Here is a 17,962-nt window from a genome sequence, read left to right as displayed (position 1 = left end):
CCTGCATGGAGCAGGCACTCAGGAAATGGCTGTTGAATTATGAATGACATAAGGGATGATATGCAGGATATTTCAAGTTTGTTAATCTCAGATACTAAGGTCCTTTATTCTCATATTTAAAAAGAAAGAAAAAAAGAAAGAAAGAATGGGAAAGAGGGAGGGAGGGAGGGAAAGAGAGAAAGAGAAAGGAAGGAAGGAAGGAAGGAAGGAAGGAAGGAAGGAAGGAAGGAAGGAAGGAAGAAAGAAAGAAAGAAAGAAAGAAAGAAAGAAAGAAAGAAAGAAAGAAAGAAAGAAAGAAAGAAAGAAAGAAAGAAAGAAAGAAAGAAAGAAAGAAAGAAAGAAAGACTTCTCTGGTGGTCCAGTGGTAAAAAATCTGCCTTCCAATGCAGGAGATGTGGGTTCAATCCCTGTTCGGGGAACTAAGATCCCACATGCCGCCGGGCAAATAAGCCCGTGTGCCACAACTACTGAGCTCACACGCCTCAATCAGAGGCCTGCATACTGCAAACTACAGAGCCCACATGCTCTGGAGCCCACGTGCCACAACTAGAGAGAGAAAACCTGCACGCCACAACTAGAGAGAAGCCCACCCACCACAAGGAAAAATCCTGCATGCCTCAACTAAGCCCTGTTGCAGCCAAAATATAACAATAAAAAGAAAGAAGGAAAGAAAGAAAGAAGGAAGGAAAGAAGAAGGAAAGAAAGAAAGAGAGAAACAAAGAAACAAAGAAAGAAAGACAGAAAGAAAGAAAGAAAGAAAGAAAGAAAGAAAGAAAGAAAGAAAGAAAGAAAGAAAGAAAGAAAGAAAGAAAGAAAGAGAAAAAAAAGAAGTGAAATAGCAGCAGTGTTTTTCAGGTGTACAGATGCTGGTGACTGATTTTAATGTTCTCTCGGTCCAAGCCTCTAATAACCAGCACTGCCTGATTTCTACAGAATAATGGCCATTTAATAATGAGCCTGCAGCACTTCAAAACTCTGAATCACTACAGGAGCACAAATTATGTTCAGTGGGATTTTAGAGTTGCACATTGCACTGTGACAGGCAGACGCTGGTACTGACTGTAATGGCCCCTGGAACTATTAGACCAAAGATTGAATGACGATCAGGCATGGGGAGAAGGAACTCCTACAACTGCAAGGGGAGGGGAGAGGCAGACTGGATGGTGCTGTGACCCACTAATGTAATATTCCATGGTCATGATTTATAATTCTTAAAAACTGGCCAAGTTTCCTATCAGTAGAAAACTGGTTAAATGTATTCTGTTCTATCCACTGGAGCACCACACAAGGAAGGAGGTACAGCTATGTATAATGACATGGAAAAAAGCCCACAATCTGTTTTTTGTTGAAAAAGCAAATTACAGAAGATTATGTATATATAAACAATTTAATTTTAATTTTTAAAAGTAAACTGTGTGTGTTCTGGGGGAGAAAGGGGTGTTAAATATGGCTAGAAAAATCCAGATGGCTACAGACCAGGCTATTGGTGGTGAACTCTGGGGAGTAAGGTTGAAGGAGGCCAGGAAGTAGCAGGTTTTCACTTTTATATCCTTTTATACACATTCATATTGCCTGAATTTTTTGTAAGTATGTATGTAGCATTATAAAAATACATAATCAGTCACCCATGTGTAGGTCACCACGGTGAGTGGTAACTTTCTGTTAACCAACATGAATATCCTGTTTCTTTTTTTTTTAATGATTTTTTAATAGATTTATTTATTTATTTATTTGTTTATTTATGGCTGCGTTGGGTCTTCGTTGCTGCACGCGGGCTTTCTCTAGTCACGGGGAGCGGGGGCTACTTTTCATTGCGGTGCGCTGGCTTCTCATTGCAGTGGCTTCTCTTGTTGCGGAGCACGGGCTCTAGGCACGCAGGCTTCAGTAGTTGTGGCTCACAGGCTCAATAGTTGTGGCTTGTGGGCTCTAGAGCGCAGGCTCAGCAGTTGTGGCTCATGGGCTTAGTTGTTCCACGGCATGTGGGATCTTCCCAGACCAGGGATCAAACCCGTGCCCCCTGCATTGGCAGGTGGATTCTTAACCACTGTGCCACCAGGGAAGTCCTACCCTGTTTCTTATACGGGGGAGCTTGCAGCATTTGGAGCAAGAACAATTGCCCTATCAGAAGGTCAAGAGAGGGAACTCTACTGTACTTCACTGTACAGTAGAGACTAACACAACCTTGTGAAAGAACTATACTCCCATACAAAAAAAAAAGAAAGAAAAGTCAAGAGACCTTGTCTTGTTCCTCCTCTGCCCCAGCCAGCTGTGTTCTCTTAGGCAAGTTACTTCATCTTTGACCTCTATCAAGAGGATGGAACCAAATTTCCTCTCAACTTCTTCCCAAGCTCAAAATTTCTAAAGAGGAAATAAACTTCAGGTAAGTGTCCATTTGAAAACCTGATTCAGCCGTAACTTCCTAAATATGGTATTTCCTTAGTGAATCAAACAGTTCAAGATTTTGATGAAAAAGAATTCAGTGAGTATTAAAAAAAATCTATTGGACTATTATGCCCAATGCTGATTCTGCAATAAACAACTATGCTTACTGCCCATGAGATTGAACTTTTCTCAGTTCTCTGATGCTGTTTGTGGTTTGCCCAAAGTTACCAAGAACTGCAGACTGCTTTTCCCCACAGCCTCTTGCGGCGTGCGTATTTCTAACTCTGGGGGAAGAAATATGGAGTTACAAAAGGATTTGCTGTGGAGGGAAATCTAAGCAGCTAGTAAGCCATACAAACTTTATGACAAAATGGGGCAAAATGATTTATTTTGAACCTAACTAAACAGTTAAATATTAAAGTGGATAATATATCAACACCACAAGACTTCATGCAAACCCAGGAAACCAGGAAATTTCAGTTCTATTTCAATGATAAATAAATTTTAGATCAAGCCTGTCTAACAGATTGTGTTTATCAGTCTGAAGGAGCATACTTAATAAATAAGCGTGCTTAAATACCTTTTCTCAAATGATGTGACTACCATGTGAAGAAATATGGCCTGGAGAAGAGATGCATTAAAACATCAACCATAACAATAACACAGGGTTTCCATGAATCTCCATAAAGACAGTATGTGCAGTTCATGAAAGAAGGTTTGTGGATACTGGGACAATCGGGCTGGGACAGCACAAACACCCCAGTCAAGACTACCCTTGTTTCAGGGAAGCCCTGCTTTGATGGCCCCACTGGAAAAGTCTAGTGGAGGGTTGTACTCCATGCTCCCTGGCAGTTCTGTGCTTTGGAGTCAGAGAAGACAAAGGTTAAATCCGTCTCCACTTCTTGCTAGGGCAAGCCATGTAACTGAACCTCAGTTCTCTCGTCTGTAAAATGGGATAATACATAACAACACAGAAACATGGTCACACACGATGAAAGTATACGGGTAAAATGACCTACTGCTGCTGCTTCAGAGTGAGCACTCAATAAATATTAGTCTCAAAAAAAATTAAATTAAAATTTAAAAAAAATAAATATTAGTCTCCTTCCTTCCAAGTAAAGATTCTATTTCCAAAACCATTGGATATCTGAGTGAATTTAGGAGCTATTTTACATTCCTGGTCTGATGATTTCACTGAGGCAAAATTGACCACCTAAGTAAGCTTCTTAAGAAGCTCTCTAAAACTATTTTCTTATTTGTAAAATTGGAATTACATCTCCTTTCCAGCCTACTGCATATCGATGTCATGAAGACAGATTTTCTATTTCTGCAAGTAATGAAGTATTCACACAACATCATTATTACTATGCCCTTCTGATGAAATGGCAGGTAGAACTTCTCTTTCCTAGGTTTTGACATTGGAAAACTGAATCCAGAGAGGTGAAGCAACCTGTTCTAGATCACACAGCTTGTTAGGGACAGAGCTAATAGTAGAACTCAGTCTCCTGAAGCTCAGAAAAGTACAGATACCACTGGACCTCAGCCGGGAAGGGGAATCCATCCCTTAAAATCTCTATATACTCCAAACTCCAGAGTCTACTTCTAGACAACTCAACCTGTGGTACTCAGATACTCAGATGGCTAAAAAAAATGTAGTATTTTAGCCTGTGGTTGTGTGTATTCCATAGTATCCCCTTAGTAGACTTTGCACAAAGTCTAATATAAAGGAGGCATTCAAAATTATTTATTGAATGAAAGAATGAGAGAGTGATTGAGTGGATGAATGAATAACAGGAATCCCCAGGGAAAGAACAAGGGCCCAATTAAACGTATTAGTTATACACATATTGGGTCATATGGGCATATACATAAACACCTGAGGTACAAGTAATCAGAAATGTACAAATAGATTTTAAGACAATCTAATCTCACCTGAAGAAAGAGAAGAACAGTTTCAAAGTGATTTTAAAATCATATTTGTAAGAAAGGGGAAGAAATTTTTGTGTCTCATTTTCAGTGAGAATTGCTAATACGTCACACAGCTAACTGAGAAGGGTGCTTTTTTTGTTTTGTTTGTCCGCCTGTTTTTGCCAAAGCATAGAGTGCTTGGGGAAAAATATCTGGAGTCTTGTGGGAATCTTAATTCCTTGAGACAGAAGGGAGATCAAAAACCTTGTACTTTTCAACACATTTCACGTGCCAAGGAATTTTACAAAGAAAGAGGAAGAAATTAATCTATAAAATGTATTTTACAAAGAGAGAAGTAGATGTACTTTTCCCAGGAGAATATAAAGTTGGCAGACTCAACAGTAAATGGCCTGTGGATGAAATACAGCTGCGGGGGGAGAGGAGAATTGGGGGTAAGTGGTCAAAGGACAGTGCTAAGGCCACAGGGGTAGAGCCTGGGAGCCTGGAGGGAGGAGTCAGAGGAACCTGGCAGCCAGTGCCCACGATGCTCTCCAAGGAAGGAAACTGAGACCCTGGAACAGAACACCTCCCATGTAACATTACATCAGTAGCCTTCTAGGGGTCATGGCTGGTGACAGAAATTTAGGTAAGTGGGCAAAGAAGACATTCAGGGGAGATGAGGGTCTCAGAGCAGCCTGAGTCCCTCTAGTCCTTGGGCACATACCCTACATTCAAATGAGGACCCAGAAGAGAAGCAAAATGAAGGTAGCATTCAACCTGTGAACAGAGCCAAATGGCTTTTTTTTTTTTTTTTCCGCGGTACGCGGGCTCTCACTGTTGTGGCCTCTCCTGTTGCGGAGCACAGGCTCCGGACGCACAGGCTCAGCGGCCATGGCTCACGGGCCAGCCGCTCCGCGGCATGTGGGATCTTCCCGGACCGGGGCACGAACCCGCGACCCCTGCATCAGCAGGCGGACTCTCAACCACTGCACCACCAGGGAAGCCCCCAAATGGCTTTTTGAGGCAATAGGCTGTCAATGAAAATAATCAATAAACAATCTATAATAGGAATAGAAAAGGGTTTTATTTGAATCAAACTGAGGACTATAGCTCAGAAGACAGCCTCTCAGATAACGCTGAGGAACTGCTCCAGAGAAGCATGGTTTTCAGCAGTTTTATATCTTGTCAGAACAAAGAACATCAAACAAGTCAGGGATACATTCCTTCAAAGTTTCAAGAAAACAGGTCAGCACGTACACAGTGAGTCAGTATGGCCTTGGCATCTGGGAAGGAAGTCCTATCATCGAAGGAGTACCAGCATTGCATCCCAGGAAGGGAGGAACTTAGTCTTTATTTTAATTTTATTTTCTTATTTTTTATTTTTTTAATTGAAATATAGTTGATTCACAATGTTGTGTTAGTTTCCTGTGTACAGCAAAGTGATTCAGTTTTATATATATACATACACATACATATTCTTTTTCAGATTCTTTTCCCTTATAGGTTATTACAAAACATTGAGTATAGTTCCCTGTGCTATACAGTAGGTCCTTGCTACTGTATAAAATAGGTTATCTATTTTATACGTAGCAGTGTGTGTATGTTAGTCCTTAGCTCCAAATTTATCCCTCCCCTTCCTTCCCCATTGGTAACCACAAGTTTGTTTTCTATGTCTCTGTTTTCTATGTTTATGTCTATGGGTCTATTTCTGTGTCGTATATAAATTCATTTATATCATTCATTTTTTCTTTTAGATTCCACATATAGGCGATATCATACGATATTTGTCTTTCTCTGTCTGGCATACTTCACTTAGCATGACAATCTCTAGGTCCATCCATGTTGCTGCAAATGGATGTCTTTATTTTTAACATGGACGTTCTTTACTTCTGGTCAATGTGCCCTTCTCCTTAATAATTAAAGCAGATATACAATGTATGTTTGATAGGCCATAAACACACTGTTCTTGTTAGCATCAGATTCAAGTTAACTCATGTATAAGCCAGAATGACTTCCCCGTACCTCAACATGTGAAAATTTCTTTTATCAAGGCCCTTTAAGAGACTTCCATAAAGAAACAGCCTGGACTCCTGCTGTGAGGAGTCACAGTTCTTCCTAGCCCTCAGGGACCAGGAAGGTCACATCCAAAACCCCACAGCCAAAGCTAAACACTTTTTCTGACATTCAGTTTCAATTGGACTGTTTTTATTTGATGTCCAGCCCAAGATGGACAACATGATACACTTCTATTTTTCTTCCCGAAAGTAAACAAATATAAGGTTTTGCACAAGAGAAAAACAATGAAAGCCAAATGCGGCTATCATTCCTCATTAAAAGTTGAAGTGTCAAGTTCTAAACCCCGAGGAAGCCACTGAGAGGCAATAGCTGGGAGAAATTTATGAACTAGAGAAAGGAAGTGATGATAGATAGTGAAAAGTAATACAATTGTGCTTTGCCCATTCCTCTGCTATTTCCCAGTCTTGCTGAGGGGAGCCTGGGCTGTAGCAGGAGTTTCCATCACAGGCCAAAAGCCACATCTGTCATCCTCTAGCCCCAGCTGCAGAAAACTCTCTCTACTTCGCTCACACCTGGAGGGATGAGGTGGGGGAACTCTCAGCACAGCAAAGGCCACCCCGTGGGCAGCAGAGCCTCCGATGAGACCTTCCATAACAACCCAGACGTCATCACCAGTAAAAACAAAAATGCCTTATCTCATTTAATCCTCACTACAACCCAATAGAAAGGTACTATTTTAATCCCCATTTTATATGTGAGGAAATTAAGGTTTAGAGAGATCAAGTAACTTGAAAGAGGTTTCCAACTATCAAAGGAGGACCCAGTATGCAATCAATATGCCTCTTGTCTGAGGATGGGGTGCGGTGGGGATGAGGGGAAATGGCAAAGTGCCCCTTTAAAAAAAAAAAAAGAACAACGTATGCCTCCTACATTTTCTAGCTGCTCATGAATAACATGAGTAGGGCAGTACGTTGAGAGGAACACACGAGATGACAGGTGTCAAAACAGAGCAGCCCCCAGCGAGCACTAGGGCAATGGTAAGAATCACCGTTAATCCCCAGCATCCCTGGGAGAAAGTGGTATCTCCCCCACATTGACCTGTAGAGAGACGGAGGCTTCACCACGTGGAGATGGGCCCAAGGCCATCCAGAGAGGAGACAGAGTTGCAGGAAGGGGAGTCCAGTTCCTACCCGGTCTGGAACGCTTGCCCCCCAGCTCAGCTGCTTTCCCAACCCTTCCTGCACTCCTGGTGTGTACCCCGAGCTGCTGTGCATACTTATTATTTTACTCAATGCACATAACAGCCTGGTGAAGAGGGCACATTACTGTGCATTAAAAATCTCCTCGTATTAGAGCTTTGAGACTTCCAAACAAAACGCGTGTATCTTTACTTTTCAGCCCCTGTGTTGGTACCAAGATTTGGGCATTCTGAGAACAGGCAGGGAACACATCATCCACTTTTACACTCTTTCAGCTCGGGGTCTGGAAGACCTACATTAAAAGAGAAAACAGGGCTTCCCTGGTGGCGCAGTGGTTGACAGTTCGCCTGCCGATGCAGGGAACACGGGTTCGTGCCCCGGTCCGGGAAGATCCCACATGCCGCGGAGCGGCTGCGCCCGTGAGCCATGGCCGCTGAGCCTGCGCGTCCGGAGCCTGTGCCCCGCAACGGGAAAGGCCACAACAGTGAGAGGCCCGCGTACCGCAAAAAAAAAAAAAAAAGAGAGAAAACAAAATCGTATAATACGGGGAGAAAATTAAAGTTCTCTGAGTGTTAAGTGGGGGGGGGGGGGGAGAAGGAGAAAAGTTTATTTCTCATTTTGATTCGACCACCCCAGGTAACAAGCAGTGCCTCCGGCCACCTTTTAACATCACTACAAGCATAATGACTCTGCAGACAGTCTCTGGAGACCTTACCTTCACTCGTTTGAAGCCGGCTCTGAGATTATTTTAAATAACGTTTTAATTTCTTCATCCCACCATGATAGTATTATGTGTTTGCCTCTGAAGATCCTTTATGACATTATGTTCTCAGAATTAGCTGTGAATCAGGAATGAGTCTGCCCCAGAGCGGCTCCGTTTCCTTGATATTATAAAGTGAAAATTGCATGTCTAATAATGCATAACTGAGTTGTACTGTTCTGTACAGCTGAGATGAAAAACCTTTTGAACCAAAGGAAAAATGTAAAACCTCACTTTGGGGCGGGGGCAGAGACGTACTCAGAAGAATTTTAAGGGCGGTGTTCTGAACTTTGTCTTTGATTCTTAATAGCATCCTAAAACATACTCTGTGGGCGTAAGAGGCTTTCTCACTGGGCGGTGGTGACTGGGGTGCGCGGGGAATGGAAGACTCCTAACTCCTGTGGGAGGCACGGTGTGCTGCCTAACAATTCATTAAACTGTGTCTCTGTTTCATGTGGTTTTCTGTGTTTGTGTTATAGTTAATGATTTTTTTTAAGTTTGCTTGTTTGCTTTAAAGGTGCCTACCTATGGACAAGGCAGGATGCCAAGCTCCATGGGTTTAAGATGCCTTGTATGTGTTTTGTTCACTGCTGAATCTTCAGCACCTAGAAAAGTGCTTGGCTCACAGTAAGGACCTGATAAATATTTGTTAAAAAAAAGATTATACATAGGAAGAAGACGTTCATTCATCCATCCCTTCACTGAGATAGGCTACTTGAAAAAAATGCAGATACCAACTAGGGCTTATGTTCATTCAGTAAGTCTGGATTGGGACCTAGGAATCAGAATGATTTTTAACTTTTTTATTATAAATATATTCAAGCATAAAGAAAAAAAGAGAATGGTATACTTACCACCTACATACCCATTTCCTAGACTAATAATTGTTAACATTTTTACCATGTTTGCCTCATCAATCTTTTTGTTAAAGTGTTTTCAATAAATTATATTGACACCATGAAAATAAGAACATTTTCCTTCTTAAAGTCAATATCATTATATAGCTAACAAAATTAATTAAAATTCTTTATCATCTTCTAATACCTGATCCATATTCAAATTTTGTCAATTGCTCCAAAAATATATGTTACTCCTAGTTTAGTCCTACCAGGATCCAACCCACATTATATTTGGTTGTTATATCTGTTAAGTCACTTGTAACCCAGAAAAATGCCCCCCTCCCATTTCTTTGGCCAGGCCAGCTGTTCCTCAGAATGGCCTACTTTCTGACATTGTCCAACTGTTAAATTTGCAGTGTCATTTAACTTATTCCAGTCACCCAAGCATTTCATGTAAACTGGAGTTTGCAGATAGAGGCTGGATTACATTCTGGTTAAACACTTTAGGCAAGATATCATTATTGATGCTGTATCATATTGCAACACATTGTGAAGTACATCATATCTAATTGACCCATTATCAGTAAGCCAGAGACAACTTTCATGCCTCCATCGTAAAGTTCCATTTTTCTTTTTAAATCATCAGATAATCTGTGGAGTAATACTTCAGCAGCACTGGAGCATCCAGTTCTCCATCACTATATATGTAATGGCTTTCGCATCTGCTGATGATTCTTGCCGTAATCGATTACTACATTAGGGGTTGCAATATGATGATGTTTTTCTTTCTAACATTCATCCAACATTTATTAGCTGATAATAGGAGAGAGAAAGAAAGAGTGAGAGAAAGAAAGGGAGATGTATCTCATCAACTGCTCCTTCTGGAAAGGCAAGGTAAATAATTATTTATTTAAATTATCACTTTTCAGAGTAAGGGATAGGTGACAAATGGTATTTCGTTTGTTTTGTTTTGTCTTTGTTTTTCTCTTTTCTGAGTATCATTTTATAGACTTACAGATTTGTATCTATTTAGTGTTTTATTCCATTGCAGTCTTTCTTTCTGAAGCTCAAATTGTCCCATCTCTGGCCAATGAGAACCAATTATTGGCACAGAAATGCAGCCCAGTCTCACCTTGTACCCTGACCCAAAATCAGCCATTTCTCTAAAAGAACCCTGATTCCTTTCAGTGGGAATAATGGTTAGAGATCAAAATCTGGGTGTTAGGGATACTCACTGTTACTGAGTTGTTAATGCTTCTAGGTCCTTCCAATGGATAGAGGTAGGGGGAAATATACATGTATATATTTTTAAATCATATGTTCACATTGAAATTTCCAATTCAAATTTAACAATACAGAGGTCTTTAACTCTTTTGATTTTTAACTTAACACTGCTTTTCTCTTATACTAAAAATTTACTTGCTAACATTAACATATCACTTATTTGCTTTATCTTGCAATATATATTAGTTTCAAAATTAAAATATCAGGGACTTCACTGGTGGCACAGTGATTAAGAATCTGCCTGCCAATGCAGGGGACATGGGTTTGAGCCCTGGTCCGGGAAGATCCCACATGCCGCAGAGCAACTAAGCCTGTGCGCCACGACTGCTGAGCCTGCACTCTAGAGCCCGCAAGCCACAGCTCTTGAGGCTGTGTGCCACAACTGCTGAAGCCCACGTGCCTAGAGCCCGTGCTCTGCAGCAAGAGAAGCCACGGCAATGAGAAACCCACACACAGTAACGAAGAGTAGCCCCGCTCACCACAACTAGAGAAAGCCCACATGCAGCAATGAAGACCCAACGCAGCCAAAAATAAATAAATAAAATGAATAGATTTATTAAAATAAATAAATAAATCAGCTAACTGGTATGATTTTTTTTTCAAAAAATTAAAATAATATTATAACTTGTTTTAAAATCCTGAATTAAATTTGAGATTTTTTGTTCTGAGAATATATCCCACTAAGCAGGTTAAAACATTGTCTTCTAGACTTAAATAGACATTTCTCCAAAGAAGACATACAGATGGCCAGTAGGCACGTGTAAGATGTTCAACGTCGCTAATTGTTAGAGAAATGCAAGTCAAAACTACAATGAGATACCACCTCACACCAGTCAGAGTGGCCATCATTAAAAAGTCCATAAACAACAAATGCTGGAGAGGGTGTGGAGAGAAGGGAACCCTCCTACACTGCTGGTGGGAATGTGAATTGATGCCACCACTATGGAGAACAGAATGGAGGTTCCTCAAAAACTAAAAATAGAGTTGCCTATTATATATGATCCTGCAGTTCCACTCCTTGGCATATATCTGGAGAAAACTATAATTTGAAAAGATACATGCACTCCAGTGTTTATTGCAGCACTATTTACAATAGCCAAGAGATGGAAATGACCTAAATGTCCAACGACAGATGAATAGAAAAAGAGAATGTTATACATATATACAGTGGAATATTACTCAGCCATAAAAAAGAATGAAATAATGCCATTTGCAGCAACATGGATGAAACTAAAGATTATCACCCTAAGTGAAGTAAGTCAGAAAGAGAAAGACAAATACCATATGATATAACTTATATGTGGAATCTAAAATATGGCACAAATGAACTTATCTACAAAACAGAAATAGACTCACAGACATAGAGAACAGACTTGTGGTTGCCAAGGCGGGGGTGAGAGAGGGATAGATTGAGAGTTTGGGGTTAACAGATGCAAACTATTATATACAGGATGGATAAACAAGATCCTACTGAATGGCACAGGGAACTATATTCAATATCCTGTGATAAACCATAATGGAAAAGAATATGAAAAAGAATGTGTATATATATATATATATATATATATATGACTGAGTCACTTAGCTGTACAGTAGAAATTAACACAACATTGTAAATCAACTATACTTCAATAAAATAAATTTTAAAATATTGTCTTCTAAAGCATTTAAAATAATTTGATTTTCTTGGTATGTTTTTTACCTATTTAATATATAATTACATTTATTTATTTTCAAATTTAAGAATTCTCTTTTTGAATATTAAAAGAGTCACTTGGTCAAAAAATCAGAATCAAATAAAAATGTACATGAGTCTTGATTCCATCCCTGTCTCCTCCATCTTGTAATTTAAAAAAAAATTATTTAAATGCTTCCACTTTTTTTCTTCCTCCGCTTCCTCCTCCCAACGTTGCCTTCCTGAACTATTCAGTCCTAAAACTCTTAGCGGGTCAGAGTAAAGCGTGTGGCTATGGAGGAAGGTAGGCATTGCTGTGATGGCCCAAAACAGGGGGCCAGAGCCCAAGCTGGGTAAGGAGGACATCCACAGGTGGCAGGGGCTGGGCATGGGTCATCAGAGCCCAAAGCAGGGTGAGGAGGGGTTCACCTGGGAGGGCTACCTGGTGCAGGGTGCTGGAGCCCCAGCAAGGTGAGGGCTCTGGGCAGTGGTTCCAACTGATGCAAGTATCAGAGCACAGGTGGAGTGAGGAGAGCATCTGCATAGGGGCAGAGGCAGTGATGGGAAGTGGGTTACACCAGGTGGATTGAGCAAATACGTGACTATATTAAGGAAAATGGGAGCCAAGTTTCTCAGTGTCAGAGAAGGGAGTTACAAATAATAAGTAGAAAACTAGAATGAATCCTGTGATATTAGATAGGAATTGGAGATATCAAGGTGAACTCTGTTTTGAAATATATCCATAGAAATAAATACAGATGTAAACATATATACACAAACACACATATATATCCATCTGTCTACTGAGAGAGCCTGAGAGCAGTGACACCCTAACCGGAATGGGCACAGCTAGCACATAAATCTTAGTTTCTAAACACCATTCACCACGAAAAGGAACCAGGGATCCTTGGAGAAGTGACCAGTTCCAGGGCTGGGTCAGGGAAGGTCCAACATTAGAACATCTTGTGCCAGAAAACAAGCAAGAGCTCCAAGAACAATGCCACCATCTAAAAAGGACAGAGAAGCTCCTACTAGTCCAATCTGGGACAATTTGGGCCTCAAAGTAAGTAATGATAGGGCAAATTATAATCCATGAAATTTGTAAGTAATGATAGGACAAATTATAATCCATGAATAAAATAGGGAATCACGATATTAATTAGTTAATCAAAAGTTTGTTGAGAAACGATATTTACATAGTTTCAAAGTTCCTTCCCATAGGTACTTAACAATTACAAGGGAAGGGAGGGAGGGAGGGAGGGGAAAGAAAGAAAACCACAAAGAATAACTTCTGTGCATGTATAATTTTGCATTTATGCAGGTCTATGCTTAAAATACATTTCTAGGGCTTCCCTGGTGGCGCAGTGGTTGAGAGTCCGCCTGCCGATGCGGGGGACACGGGTTCGTGCCCCAGTCCGGGAGGATCCCACGTGCCGCGGAGCGGCTGGGCCCGTGAGCCATGGCCGCTGAGCCTGCGCATTCGGAGCCTGTGCTCCGCAACGGGAGAGGCCACAACAGTGAGAGGCCCGCATACCGCAAAAAAAAAAAAAAAAAAAATACATTTCTAGGAGTGGAATTGCTGGGTCAAAGAATAAATGCTTCTTTAATTGATTACCCTATAATGTATTGCCACATTCCCTGCATAGTACCAGTTTACATTCCCACCACCAATACACAAAAGGACCTGTTTCCCCTACAGCCTCACAAACAGAATGGGTCTCGAATTTTCGTCAATGTGACAAGTAATTTGCGTTTTTGTGTGTGTGAGTGTGGTTGAGAGTTTTTTCATATGTTTCAAGGTCACAGAAATTCTGTTAAGCCCCACAGGCACCCACAGGGTGCCAGGTTTGGAAATTGCTCCATTGTCCTCTGTGGTTTGCATAGCTAAGAAGAAGCACTGAACTAGTCAATATTGTTTATGTTTACTGGTTTTCACTGGAGTTGAGACAGACAAGGGAAGATAAGTTTGATCTATTTAAATATCACCTCCACTATGAAACAAACCTTCCCCAGCTTCATTGAACTGGTCTTAGCATGGTGCCTCCTGGCGTTTTGTACATACAACTATTAGCACTTATCTCACTGTATTAAATTTACTTGTCTAACTGACTGTTCCCACAGGGGTTTTGAGTTTGGAAGATAAAACATTATGCCTAATTCAGCTTTAGATCCTTAGAATCAAGCCTAGTTTCTGGTACATGGTAGATGCTCAAGAAGTGTGAGTTTGAATCAATGAATATGCAAAATGTATAAGATAAATAAGTACTAGGGATGCAATGTGCAACATGATTAATATAATCAACACTGCTGTACGTTATATATGAAAGTTATTAAGAGAGTAAACCCTGAGTTCTCATCACAAGGAAAAAATAGTTTTTCCTTTTCTTTTGTATCTATGAGGTGAGGTGACGGATGTTCACTAAACTTACTGTGGTAATCATTTCAAGATGTATGTAAGTCAAGTCATTAATGCTGTACACCTTAAACTTATACAGTGCTGTATGTCAATTACATCTCAATAAAACTGGAAAAAGAGAATAAAATAAAAAACAAAAATCAACTGAAAAAAGGAATAAGCAATTGATTAATAGCACTGGTGTTAAATGCACACTGAAATCTAACATAACACTTCTCTATAAACATACACAGCAGAAGGGAAATGATCTTTCTTTCTTGGACACCTTGAACTTTAAAGGACCATTTATTTCTGGCTTCTGATCTCTGCCTAGCATCGCTCAGCTTCACTGAGAAAACAAGTCAGTCTCCAGAGTTCCTGATCCCTTCCCTTCGCCAGGGCATAGGGGTAGGAGCCCAGCTCCTTCCACAGGGATATCTGGGGCCGCCCAGAGGGAAGGTCCCTGCACCCCTGCCTCAGCAGCACATCTGTCTCGTTTCCAGGATATCTGGAGTGAGTAGACTTGTCCTGGGATCCTCTCTGATGCCTCTCCAATGCCTCTCCTTCCTCCCTCTATGCTCTAGGGAGTTGCACTTCATCTTTGAAATTTTCATGACATTCGGGTTAGAGCCCCATCATTTGAATCCAGAAGGTTATAGGCATAATGTTCTGCCTTGACTACTGGGGTTCCATTTTTCTCCCTAAGGGAGAAGTTCTTACACATAAAACAGTTGCTACTAACGATGCACCTCAGGAAACTAAACTCACCGTTTAACAGTCTCCTTCCCAGTTGATGGTCATATTTATTCTGAGAAATATTTTAAATCTGTCTTAGAAGACAGCCGTGTTTCTATTACAAAGCGTTACTATAAAAGTGTATGCTAAAAACCCCGGCAGCCACAGACACAAACAAAGTAGATATGTTTAGTCACATCCTTTGTAAGTTAATTTAAAAACATATAAAGATTGCAGAGCTGGTCTTCAGGAAAGCTGTTCTGTGTAATAATAATTGCACAGTTGAATTTTGTCGAAAGCTTTCTCTTGCATCACTTGGACCCCTACTGAGACACCCCACCCATCTTTCCAAGGACTTCTGCCCTCTGGATTTTGTTACCAGGCTATTCAACTCCTGTGCATCCATCAGATGAATGGATAAAGAAGATGTGGCACATGTATACAATGGAATATTACTCAGCCATGAAAAGGAATGAAATTGAGTTATTTGTAGTGAGGTGGATGGACCTAGAGTCTGTCATACAGAGTGAAGTAAGTCAGAAAGAGAAAGACAAATACCGTATGCTAACACATATATATGGAATCTAAGAAAAAAAATGTCATGAAGAACTAGGGGTAAGACAGGAATAAAGACACAGACCTGCTAGAGAATGGACTTGAGGATATGGGGAGGGGAAGGGTAAGCTGTGACAAAGTGAGAGAGTGGCATGGACATATATACACTACCAAACGTAAAATAGATAGCTAGTGGGAAGCAGCCGCATAGCACAGGGAGATCAGCTCGGTGCTTTGTGACCGCCTGGAGGGGTGGGATAGGGAGGGTGGGAGGGAGGGAGACGCAAGAGGGAAGAGATATGGGAACATATGTATATGCATAACTGATTCACTTTGTTATAAATCAGAAACTAACCAAAAAATAAATAAATAAATATGAAAAAAAGTGTTCACAAACTAGAATGACTGGACTGAAGTCAATGAAACACATGCTGCCTGTTTTCTGCCTGAAACCTGGGAGGAGGGGACAAGGGGTCATTCTTGGACTCTCTGTTTCTTTAGTCCTTGTGACGTCACTGCCTACTCCTATACACCTTCAGTCCCCAACCTTTTTGGCACCAGGGGCCGGCTTCGTGGAAGACACTTTTTCCATGGACTGGGTGGGAGGGGGCGATGGTTTGGGGATGATTCAAGCACATTACATTTACTGTGCACTTTATTTCTATTATTATTACAGTGTAATATATAATGAAATAACTATACAACTCACCATAATGCTGACAGGAGGCGGAACTCAGGCAGTAATGTGAGCAATGGGGAGAGGCTGTTAATGCAGATGAAGGTTCGCTCACTCGCCCGCCACTCACCTCCTGCTGTGCGGCGGGGTTCCTCATAGCCCACGGACCGATAGCAGTCTGTGGCCCGGGAGTTGGGGACCCCTGCTACATACTGTACCTCCTTCGTAGCTCTCGTTTCCACCAACGCCTCGTTATTTCATACCGCATTTATTCCAACAGGCTTGGAATTGGCCTCCCTGCAGCCACAAGCCCGCCCCAGACCTTTCCACGAGTCAAAGGTGAGCCTGTCTCCTCTGCCTGGTGCCCCTTAATGCATGAAAGGCCCCTTCCTGGCTGCCTTGTCTGTCTTCTCTAGTCTCATCATTTCTCTCTGCCTTCACCTCCACCTTCATCGTGTGCCATTTGCCCCAACCCAACTTGAAGACATGCGGTTCCCCCACACAACACGCTCTTTGATGTTCTGAGTTGTGTACTTACTGGCTTGTTTATTTACGGTTTGTCTCCCTTCACTAGAATATAGGGTCATGAGAGTGGGAAACTTGTCTGTCTTTTATATAGCGCCATCCCAGCATTTGGAACAATTCCTGCACCTCAAAGGCGCTTTTATAAAGATTCGTTAGATGAATGAATGAATGAGTGCCCCAGTGCTTTTGCACATGCAGTTTCTTCTATTTCAACTGTCCTTCCCCCACAGTTCTTTATGACTTAAATCTTATTTCTCTTCCCAAACTCAGTTTAAATGTTAATCTCCTGAGACGTTTTTGCTATCATTTCCCTTCCCTCCCCCGACCCCCTGCACACACTTGGGTTTCTCTTGCTTCTAAGCTCCCATTACACTCCTTCTCCATGCATAAGTTCCAGAAACAGTTGGCTGTTCACCAAAGACTAAAGTTCCTCTTCCATAGTGTAGAACTGTTGCCAGAAAGTGGCTGCCTGGCCACGGCATTACATGGGCCAATGTGACTAAGCTATGACAAATGGCTGTGTGCACCACTTCCAAACCTGGTCCAGAAAGTCTTCCTGTGCAACACTTCAGTGTCCTCTTTCCTCCACCTGAGGACTGGATGCAGAGGATCTGGAAGAGAGCTCGAAGGCCATGGAGATCACGGGAGCCGTGTGAGGACTGCCTTCCCAACACCTCATTACTCTAACAGAAGAGGGAAACAATGTCTGTGTGGTGAGTCACCGAGGGCTTTGGGGCTGTTTGTTGCAGCAGTTAACCAATCTAGCCACCAAGCACATCTTTACCACAGTACAGAGGACTGCTGCTGTTCATGTGTCTCTCCTTCTCTATAGCCTGTGCTCCTCGAGGCAGGGACCGTGTGTCACATCCCCACCTTACCAGGGCCTCGTTCAGGGTCTGGAACATAACAGTGTGCAGTTAATATGTCTGACAGCTGGTTCATGACTCCAGAAAAGACACACACAGGGCCAACCCTTGGTTTTCTTCCTAACAATCTTTTCCCCATAAATCCCT

Source organism: Lagenorhynchus albirostris, chromosome 11 (genome assembly GCF_949774975.1).
Source record: "Lagenorhynchus albirostris chromosome 11, mLagAlb1.1, whole genome shotgun sequence".
Taxonomy (NCBI): Eukaryota; Metazoa; Chordata; class Mammalia; order Artiodactyla; family Delphinidae; genus Lagenorhynchus; species Lagenorhynchus albirostris.
This window is presented reverse-complemented; position numbering follows the sequence as displayed.